The sequence below is a fragment of the Macrobrachium rosenbergii genome, chromosome 55 (assembly GCF_040412425.1).
Source record: "Macrobrachium rosenbergii isolate ZJJX-2024 chromosome 55, ASM4041242v1, whole genome shotgun sequence".
In the NCBI taxonomy this organism is placed as follows: domain Eukaryota; kingdom Metazoa; phylum Arthropoda; class Malacostraca; order Decapoda; family Palaemonidae; genus Macrobrachium; species Macrobrachium rosenbergii.
The window spans coordinates 52830467-52840080 of NC_089795.1; the positions used below are offsets into that span (position 1 = coordinate 52830467).

The 9614-nt window shown below is 37.8% G+C and overlaps 1 long non-coding RNA gene across 1 annotated transcript; it reads left to right on the forward strand.

The window, feature by feature from the left end:
• The first annotated feature begins 2169 nt into the window (after nt 1-2169).
• LOC136835719 (uncharacterized) lies at nt 2170-9401 on the forward strand. Its single transcript, XR_010852256.1, has 3 exons — nt 2170-2222; nt 6306-7137; nt 7443-9401. It is a non-coding gene; the product is annotated as an uncharacterized lncRNA (long non-coding RNA).
• The last annotated feature ends 213 nt before the right edge of the window (nt 9402-9614 follow it).

The window sequence follows — 9614 nt, forward strand, 5'->3', positions numbered from 1 at the left end:
ATCTGATCTTCTACTATCGGCTAACAATTGTTTCACAGTGCAACTGCGAGGTCTTCCTCCTGTTACACCTTTCAAACCTTCTTACTTGCCAATTTCCCTTTCAACGCTGAATGACTTCATGGGTCCCAGCGCTTGGCCTTTGGCCTAAATCCTATATTCTATTCTCTTCTATTCTAACCATGTCATCTCTTCCTCAAGTTCAAACTTCACTTAAGGGTCACCCCAGGACAAAGAATCTGAGCTGGCATAAGGCCCCCCTTAGTCTCGAATAACAGCAACAGCTATTCCAATCCAGTACTGACCCAACAGCAGCGGGGATCAAAGTCATTTGTTGTATTCTATGTAATACAACCAATTGGTTGGAAAGTGACCATCAAAATTATAAAGAAAAAAAAAGTATATGTAAAAGATGGCTATAAAGTGTAATCAAATCAATAATAAGATCAAATGAAATAAAGCTTGTTAAATCAAACTTAAAATGAAATTGTGATGTACAAGGAATTAATGAATTCACCAGTCAATATACACACCAGAAAACGCAGATTAAAATCATAGAAGTGAAGTTGCTTCTGCAATTCGAGCCAACGAAGTCTTCGTCTAAGATTGACTGGCATTGACTGATGCAATCATTATGTCTGTCTACCAGACACTTTATTTTTAAATTTGATTAAAAAACTTTCTTTCGCCTTTTTTATTATTATTATTATTATTATTATTATTATTATTATTATTATTATTATTATTATCATATTATTATTATTATTATTATTATTATTATTATTATTATTATTATTATTATTATTATTATTATTATATCACAGTCATCTTATTCGACTGAGCGGTGCTTACAGTGTGGGGTTCCGAGCTGCATCCTGCCTCCTCAGGAGTCCATCACTTTTCTCTCTATGTGCTCTGTTTCTAATAGCACTCTCTTCTGCATGAGTCCTGGAGCTACTTCGGCATCTACTGTAGTCTTTCCACGTTCCTGTTCAGGGATCTTGGGATCGTGCCTATTATTATTATTATTATTATTATTATTATTATTATTATTATTATTATTATTATTATTATTATTATTATTATTATTATTATTATTCAGAAGATGAATCCTATTCGTACCGGACAAACCAACTGGTGCCAGTGACTTGAAATTCAAGCTTCCAAGGAATAACATGATAATAATAATTCGTGCTCATTAGAAAGAACGTTAAACTTAATAGCCATCTTTTAAATATATTTTTTATAATTTTTACAGTCACCTCCTGACCATTTGGTTGCATGAATATTATTATTACATAGAATAATAATATTTATGCTATATTAAGTTTGAAAAGTTGAAGAAATAACCGATAAAGAAAAATATGCTGCACGCAAAATAATTGTAAGAGTCTGGGCTCTAATACTAGAAAGTTTTCTTTAACTCAAATGGAACGCTTCCTTTTAGCCTAAACTAATGCAAATGTAACCAACACTGGATGTTCCGTGAATCCGGAGATATTTTCAAACTTCATTTTATTTTCTGATTAAAACTAGAGATTTGCATACTTTAATTATTATTTTATTGAGATTTATAAAAGAAACTTCTCAAAAATTGTAAATTAACCCTGTGTTCGATTGCGTCTAATATATTAGAGAAGGAAGATATATAAAAAAAAACTAGAGGATGTGAATATGCAGATTTCTGATTTCTGCAACATGGGTTTTTACTTACTTATAACATGTCAGAAATTACTATAAATTATATTTGACATGAAGCATCCTCAAGAGAGAGAGAGAGAGAGAGGAGATTGATTGTTGTTCGTAAGGTTACACTGAACAACTGAATATCGTTGGCCTAAGTGTTTGTTTATCTGGGACACAGTTTGGTTGCGTTTCTTGACTTTGACTTCGCCTTTTCCAAGTTATTTTATTTACCCAATGTGTCCATGCACTTACCTCATAATTTCCCTTTCTCGAGACTAAAGGTAATAAGGATATTTACAGAAATATCTTGAGATTAATTTTTGTCTCAACCAGCCAATGAGAAATCATTTACGAAGACGCTTTGCGAAAAGCCAAAGCTTTAAGCCAATGAAAGGGGGCGATAGAAACATTGGATGTGGTGTAAGCCTCTGATTGGTCAAGCGATTCCTGTCCTTAGTGCTTTGGAAGACTCAGTGTAGTTCTAAACACGAAGTTGAATGGGAGGCCTGGGAGCTTACGAAAAGCAGAAAAGAAGTCTGGTAAGAACAAGGCATTTCGAGATGGTTTTCTCATACTTTGTAGATGCTGGGAGGTTCGGTAAATCATTGGTTATCTTGAAAATGTCCTTTGAAAGGAGTAGGTTCATCGTGGTCACGAAATCTAGACTTTTGTGACTTATTTTTCATAGATTGGGAAGCCTGTGTAGACGTTGGGGGTTCGAAGGACCATTGGTCATCTTTCCAAATGCCCATCGAAAGGGATTGTGGTCACGAAATCTGGAATTTTGTTGTTTTTTTAACATGTTTGTAGATTTGGAATTCCTTCGGAGTTGAAAGGTCACTGTACGAATATATGCCTTCTTGTTTAAATAAACGACTTTCCATATTTCTGTGAAAGTCCTGAGGCTTTTGAACGTAGTTGAGGTTTGTGGGCCATGGCATAACTTTTTTCGTAAGTGGTAATGAGCTGAAGGGGGTAAGATGCCTGATGTGGACATCCGGGCTCTTTAAACTAACCCAGACAGCCCTTCTCGAAACGGTTGTTGTGCTCTAAATCGACAACTGAACAGTGTAGCAAGTGCAGTTGAAAATAAAAACTATGAAATCAAATTCAAGTGGCGGAATCGTGTGGCTAGGCTTGAGATGATGATAACGGTTCTTAAATGTCATCACCAATGTCTAAAAATCTTTGAAAAATTATGGTTTATTTGCTGTTTCTCTATTTGAATAACATTGTTCCGCGATGACCAAGTCCCTTGCTGAATCAACGTCGCGATTGAAAAACTTAATTTAGCTGCTATTCTGTAAATAACGTAACAGTGACTTAATTACCTGCTGAATAATTATCAAGAATTTGCAACATACGTTTAAATTAAGGGAACAGCCAAGATCGCAGGGTAAATTGCTTGTTTGCCTAGTGGTTGCCGACGGCTTATAACGAATATCAGTTTCATTTCCCTAATCATTTAAACGTACGACCACTACTTCAGGTTCGGGACAGTTTTTAACAGATCATTTTGAGGTTTTTGTAGTAACCTTATGAAGGTTTTCAAAGATGGTCATCAAAAGCACAAAAGGACACTTGTATACTGACGGTTTTTGCACCAATTCTTCATTGAGTAGGGTCCATGGGTGCTAGCTTATAGGTGAGGGAAATTGACCACAGGCACGCGCAAGCGAGCGGACGTTAAAGACAGGCTTTATTGCATTGGTACAGCTCTGTATCTTTTACCAGAAATGAAGAGAAAGCTTTCCCGTTTTAGTCTTTCATCAGTCGTTTGCAACTCCGTTTGACGGCTCGAAGCCTCTGCCACGCCCACCTGTCATTTCATTAGCCGGGGATTTTAAGAAAAAATCCGGGATACACACTATTCTGACCAGAAATAGGTTAGGAGTTAATTAGTGGGTTTATTTCTCTCTCCCTCTCTCTCTCTCTCTCTCTCTCTCTCTCTCTCTCTCTCTCTCTCTCTCTCTCTCTCGTAGTTAAAACCCTCGGAAAAATTCAAAAGACGATTCATTTATCGATCCGTCAAAATTTTTTAAACATTATGGAACAATATATGTTACTTGCAGGTGTTAAGATTGTATTTTATTCAATATATATATATATGTTATATAAAAATAAATGTGACGTCAATGAACTTGCCAACTCCATCTGCCAACAAAGTTCACCGTTGTAGTTCCGAGGTGACTGACCAGGTAACCGGAGGTTCGATTGGGTGGTAACCCCTCACTTGAGGTAGCAGGCAGGTGAGTTAGTCACCTGTCTTGCTGGAGAGTAAGTGGACATGTTAGAGTTATTGGCAGAAATCCGCAAAAACTTTAGAAGAATCCTGTTCATTGCTTCTGATTATCAGAGGTATTTGGTTTTTTAATCTGCGATTCCATTCCGTGTCGAAAGAGTTGGTGTCAAATGGTGAAATTTAAAGTCACGTAAACAGCTGGATTTGTAAAGCACTGCTGCATGATCGTTACTGAAGGGGTAATTCTATATATTAGCTCCGCTCCTGTTTTTACCTTTTCAACTGGTTTTTTCTACACTTTTAGGGGTTCTGATACTGGCGGTGCATCTGTTTGTTGTCGGCCGAATGGAATGTCACTTCGCCGTGTTTAGTACTGGCCCGGGGGGCCGTTGGGTACCCATACCGTTAACAAGTTATTGCACTTGCCGGACGGGATATGAACCGCTCGAAACAGACGTACCCGTGTTCTGTCTTGTGAAGATCGCATATGGAGACCCCTTGTTGGATGGACTTCAGGTTAATTACACTCGAGCTCCAAAAATTAAAGGTAAATTCATAATTATCAACCAAAAAACTATAGAAAAAGTTAAGTTAGAAGGCAGTCGCCGCCGCGGAGCTACTGTATAGTTCTACCACTGAGGGTATTCGTGACGAATGAAGGTGAATGTACCTTTTAATTATGTACTGTATTTGCCTTAGATTAGGTAAATAACTATAGTGACCATTATTATTATTATATGGAGACACTGACCAAGAAAAAAGGCTATAGATTATGACGGGAGAGTTTGAAAGGAATGCCCACGGCCTACGATGGCTGTATATGTGTAAGTAAATTTAAGTGTCTTAAGCATCCACGTAGGCCTGCAGGTTGGTTTGCTGCCTGAGAACGGTGTAAAAAATGTGTTTGTGTCGATATTAGGCTACGAGCAAGTTTGGTTATTATTATTCAGAAGATAAACGCTATTCATATGGAACAAGCCTACCACAGGAGCCATTGACTTGAAATTCAAGCTTCCAGAGAATAATATGGTGTTCATTTGAAGGAATTTGACTTTAAGTATAGGGACCATATTACTTTATGAAATTAAATCGGTTATTACTTTGACTGGCTCAAAAAACGTCAATTCCGCGATTTCGTAATTTTATCTTGAGTTGTTTTTGGTAGTAATGTGGCCATTTTGAAACTATGAAGTACATGGTGCTAAAGAGACGAAGGTAATGAAAGGTATTATTTGGAATCAGCCATTACAATTATTTTTGTTTCATTTAAGCTTTAGCGATATTATTATTATTATTATTATTATTATTATTATTATTATTATTATTCAGAAAATTAACCCTATTCTTATGGAACAAGCACACAGGGGGCGCCATTGGCTTGAAATTCAAACTTCTAAAGAATATGGTGTGCATTTGAAAGACGCAACAGAAGCAATAGGAATTACAGAAAGAATACATGAGGAGTTAGAAAAAAAAATGAATAGATAAAAATGTAAGTAAAAGGTAAAGGAAGTCAAGCTGAACAAGCCGTGATTCATCTGGGATGATGTGATTTAATCGAGCGACTCTTGTATCTTTGCTGTGATATGTAGTTGCAATGGTAACACTCATTATTAGGGAAGAATTGTCTTTATATTGTAGCAATTTCGAATGACAACACTGAATGTTGGGGACACTTAAGCTCTATATATATATATATATATATATATATATATATATATATATATATGTGTGTGTGTGTGTGTATATATATATGTATATTATGTATATATATACTGTATATTATATATTATATACATATATATAGTGTTTGGTAATAAGCAGTGAGGTATATTTTTCAAAGTATTTCAGTAAAACTTTTAGCAAGAACAAATGTAAAATTTTTAAGGTCCGTTGCTTTTGTTTACGGTATATTGTACAGGTAAAAAAAGTTTTATGTAACTTATATTCAATTGCATCACGAGAGTACAGCATTTAACAGGAAAAATATTGTAGAAATTTGCTCTGTATGTTTAAAAAGGAAAGCCCATTGCTTACGTTGACGGTATATACTCGTAAGTAACTGATCGGGAAAGGGATATCGAGGGTGGGGAGTGGGAGGTCAGTGGAGGATATGGGATATTACTACGTCGTTCATTTTAGTGTGTCTGTTTTGCACGAATAGCTTCTTTCATTTTTGTACGCAGCTGGTGGGTTAAAATACAGGGCTGAATAAGAACTCGGTTTCCGCAGCAATGTAACGAACTGCAGTTGGTGATTTCCTTTGCCTCATAGTAGCTATGTAACCCAAAGAAATGTGTGGCATAATTTCTTTCCATCTTTGTATCGAAGCCCTTTTGCCAACCGGTAACTGATATAGATTCATTTGCTTTTCTTTCAGACGAGGCCTTGCTTCAAGAAATACGTTATGGTCATTTCAATACATCTGTAAAGCCAATTCGTTACGATTCCTGGATAATATTTTGTTTTTAATATTAGAATCGCGAAATTATTGAGTTAAATGAAATAGAAAAATTAACAAGTAATTTATGAATGGTGTCATTATAGAGACTATAGTTATTAGATAAATTACCTGTAACTCGATACATTTAGACTCGTGAAATTCTCTCGAGAAAGTATTAACAGTAAAATATATACAAAAAATTACGAGTAATTTATGAGTGGTGTTATTATAGAGACCATAGTTATTAAATAAGTTAATTATAGCTTTATAAATTTAGATTCGCGAAATTATCACCTAGTATAAAATATTTTATTAGAATCACGAAATTATTGAAAAAATATAGAAAGATTAAGAAGTAATTTATGAGTGGTGTTGAACATACATAATACTTGAATTATATAAACTTTCATATAGTAGTGAGGTAAATGTTTTAATATATGTATCGGATGAGTGCCTGTAAATATAACTAAAATTCGACAACTATGATAAGAAACAAACAGGTAAATGTTTGAAGAAGAAATTAGTTTTAGCGTTTAAATTGTTTGTGCGGAAACGAAGTGGGTTGTATTAAACCGGCTTTATAGATGTATCGAAACGACCTCATTTTACGCCTAAACGACCTCATGGAGGAACCAGGAGCCAGTGGAACCGCAAAATAGGAAAACCGACATCGATGTGGACTTTTCGATAAGTGTGACATCATCTGACTGACGAGTTTGACAACACTGAATTCATGCAGTCATCTGCACAGAATGTTCTGCTATGAAAGGTTCGATTTGCCAGAATTTGTATTTTTTTTTTCAGAGCCCTTATTAGTGACATCCAGGCTGCGTGTTCTAGCATATAATTAACGTTTAATAGTTAGCTGCCATTATTTATATGCAATTTATAATATAGTTAGTACAGTGATTTTTTGGCCCTAATTTAGTCAGTGTCACTTTTATTTCACACTACACTGCATAATGTCATGACTTTTGTAGATGAAGTATATTTTGATCAAATATGGGGAATGCTTAAGACACCTTATTTCATATTCAATTGTGTTTGGCTTCCTATAGGTTTTTTCCTTTGCAGGCTCGTTGCTACAGTACTTTGTAAGGATATTATGATGGTGTATAAAGCAAACAGATGATAATTTATTAATCGTGAAATTTACCACACAGCAAGGGTGGATACATGGCTTAGCTGTGCCTGATGGTACACCTAACATAAAGGGCAAGCCACAATCGAAAGTCATTCCTGAGAAGCCAGGTGGCAAATCCAATCACCACGCACCCAGTGCCAGTGGACGCCCACGGCCTTGCTCACCGATGACACCACACCCTAACCCCTGGCTATTGGTGAAGTCAAGCTAGTGGTTAGTGTGCCCAACAGACCCCCAAACCTTCATGGTCCCACAATAGTACCATAGGATGGCCACTCTTCCCAAAGCCATATGGAGCCCATACATAAGAGCAAGATTACCTTGGAATCCCAAGCCACCAAACGTGGACAGACTTTCTACAACCAATACAACTAGGTTAGTGATGGGCAAGTATGAGTGTCAACTCAGGGTACTCACCTCACAGAGCACGGATAACTTCTAGGGGATAAGATACTGATACGTGGGACGTTACCATATCGTTCCTTCAGCTCTCTCAACCCATGGACAATGGTGGCCACAAGTACAGGTCTCGCCAATAACTGGAAAGATAACACAGATAAAGGATTCATGCATCCCCTGAAGCATAAGGCAAGTAGTGGAGCTCTGACAAGCCGTTATTCTTCAGATATTAAACAATTAAACAAGATGGTTAATACTTGGACTTTTCTGATAGTGACAACGGAAACGTATTTCAGTGACAATACAAGGTGTGATCATTAAGTATCAGGACTGGTGTTCTACAAAGAAAACTACAACAAGTACCATTTTAGCATTTAATTTCCTTCGAAATAGTCCCCTTCGGAAGCCACACACTTTATTCCGCGCTGTTTCCATTGATGGAAGCATTCCTGGAACTCGTTTTCTGGGATAATCAGCAGCTGCCTTGTCACATTCACTTGGATCTCCTCGACGTCCTGAAATCATCTTCCTTTCAAGTGAGATTTGATATTTGGAAAGAGGAAAAAGTCGCGAGGGGCGAGATCTGGGGAATACGGTGGATGTCGGACCTGAAGGATGTTGTGCTTGGCCAAAAACTGTTGCATAAGCTGCGCTGAATGGGCAGGTGTGTTGTCATGATGCAATTGCCACTCACCAGACGTATACAATTCTGGCCTTTTCCGATGAATAGCATCCCGCAAATGCCGCAACACGTCACAGTAGTACTCCTTGTTTACTGTCTGACCAGGTGGAACATGTCCATGATGAACAATTCCCTTGTAGTCGAAAAAAAAATGGTCAACAGTGTCTTCACATTGCTTCGACTCATTCGTGCTTTCTTCGGCCGCGGAGAGGTTGGGGTCTTCCACTGCGAAGACTGAGCTTGGTTTCGGGGCCAGAGACTCAAGATTCATCACCCGTTACGACCGTTTTCAAAAAGTCTTCATCGTTCTCGAAACAATCAAGGAGATCTTGCGCAACTGAAACCCGAGTTTCTTTTTGGTCAGCAGAAAACAGTTTTGGCGCACACTTGACAGACATGTCTCATATCCAAATCTTCAATGAGAAAGGACTGAACCGAACCGTAACTAATATGCACATCCTCCGATAACTCATGGGTGGAGATTCAACGATTTTCCCTCACAGCTGCATGCACAACTGCGATGTTTTTTACATGCTTTCATTTAACTTGACTTCTGCATCTGTTTGTCTGTCTGTCCTCAAATCTTGTAACTCAATTTTCGACCTGTTCCCTTTGTCCGATGGACTTGAAATTTTGCATGGTTACTCAGTCCCGGTGACAATACAACTGTACATAATCAGTAGGTCAGCAGTGATCTCTAGTGACCCTACAGTGACCTCTCCCAGTGTCTCAAGATTTGTATGAAACTTTGGATTTTTCACAATTTCTTTGACTTGGTAGATTCTACTATATAACCCCTCCCCTTCCCTCTTCCATCCCCTTCCCTTTTCCATCCCCCTCCCCCTTCCCCCACCCCAGCACACGATGGTGTTGCATTTAGCTGTGTCCTCCTCCCCTTCCTCTTTACTTCCCCCTTCCCTCTCCCTTTCCCTCTTACCTCCCCTTCCTCTTCTCCATCCCCTTCCCCACCCATCCCACTGCCCCTCCCCCTTCCAGAGCACACGACCAAGCGTTAATTGAG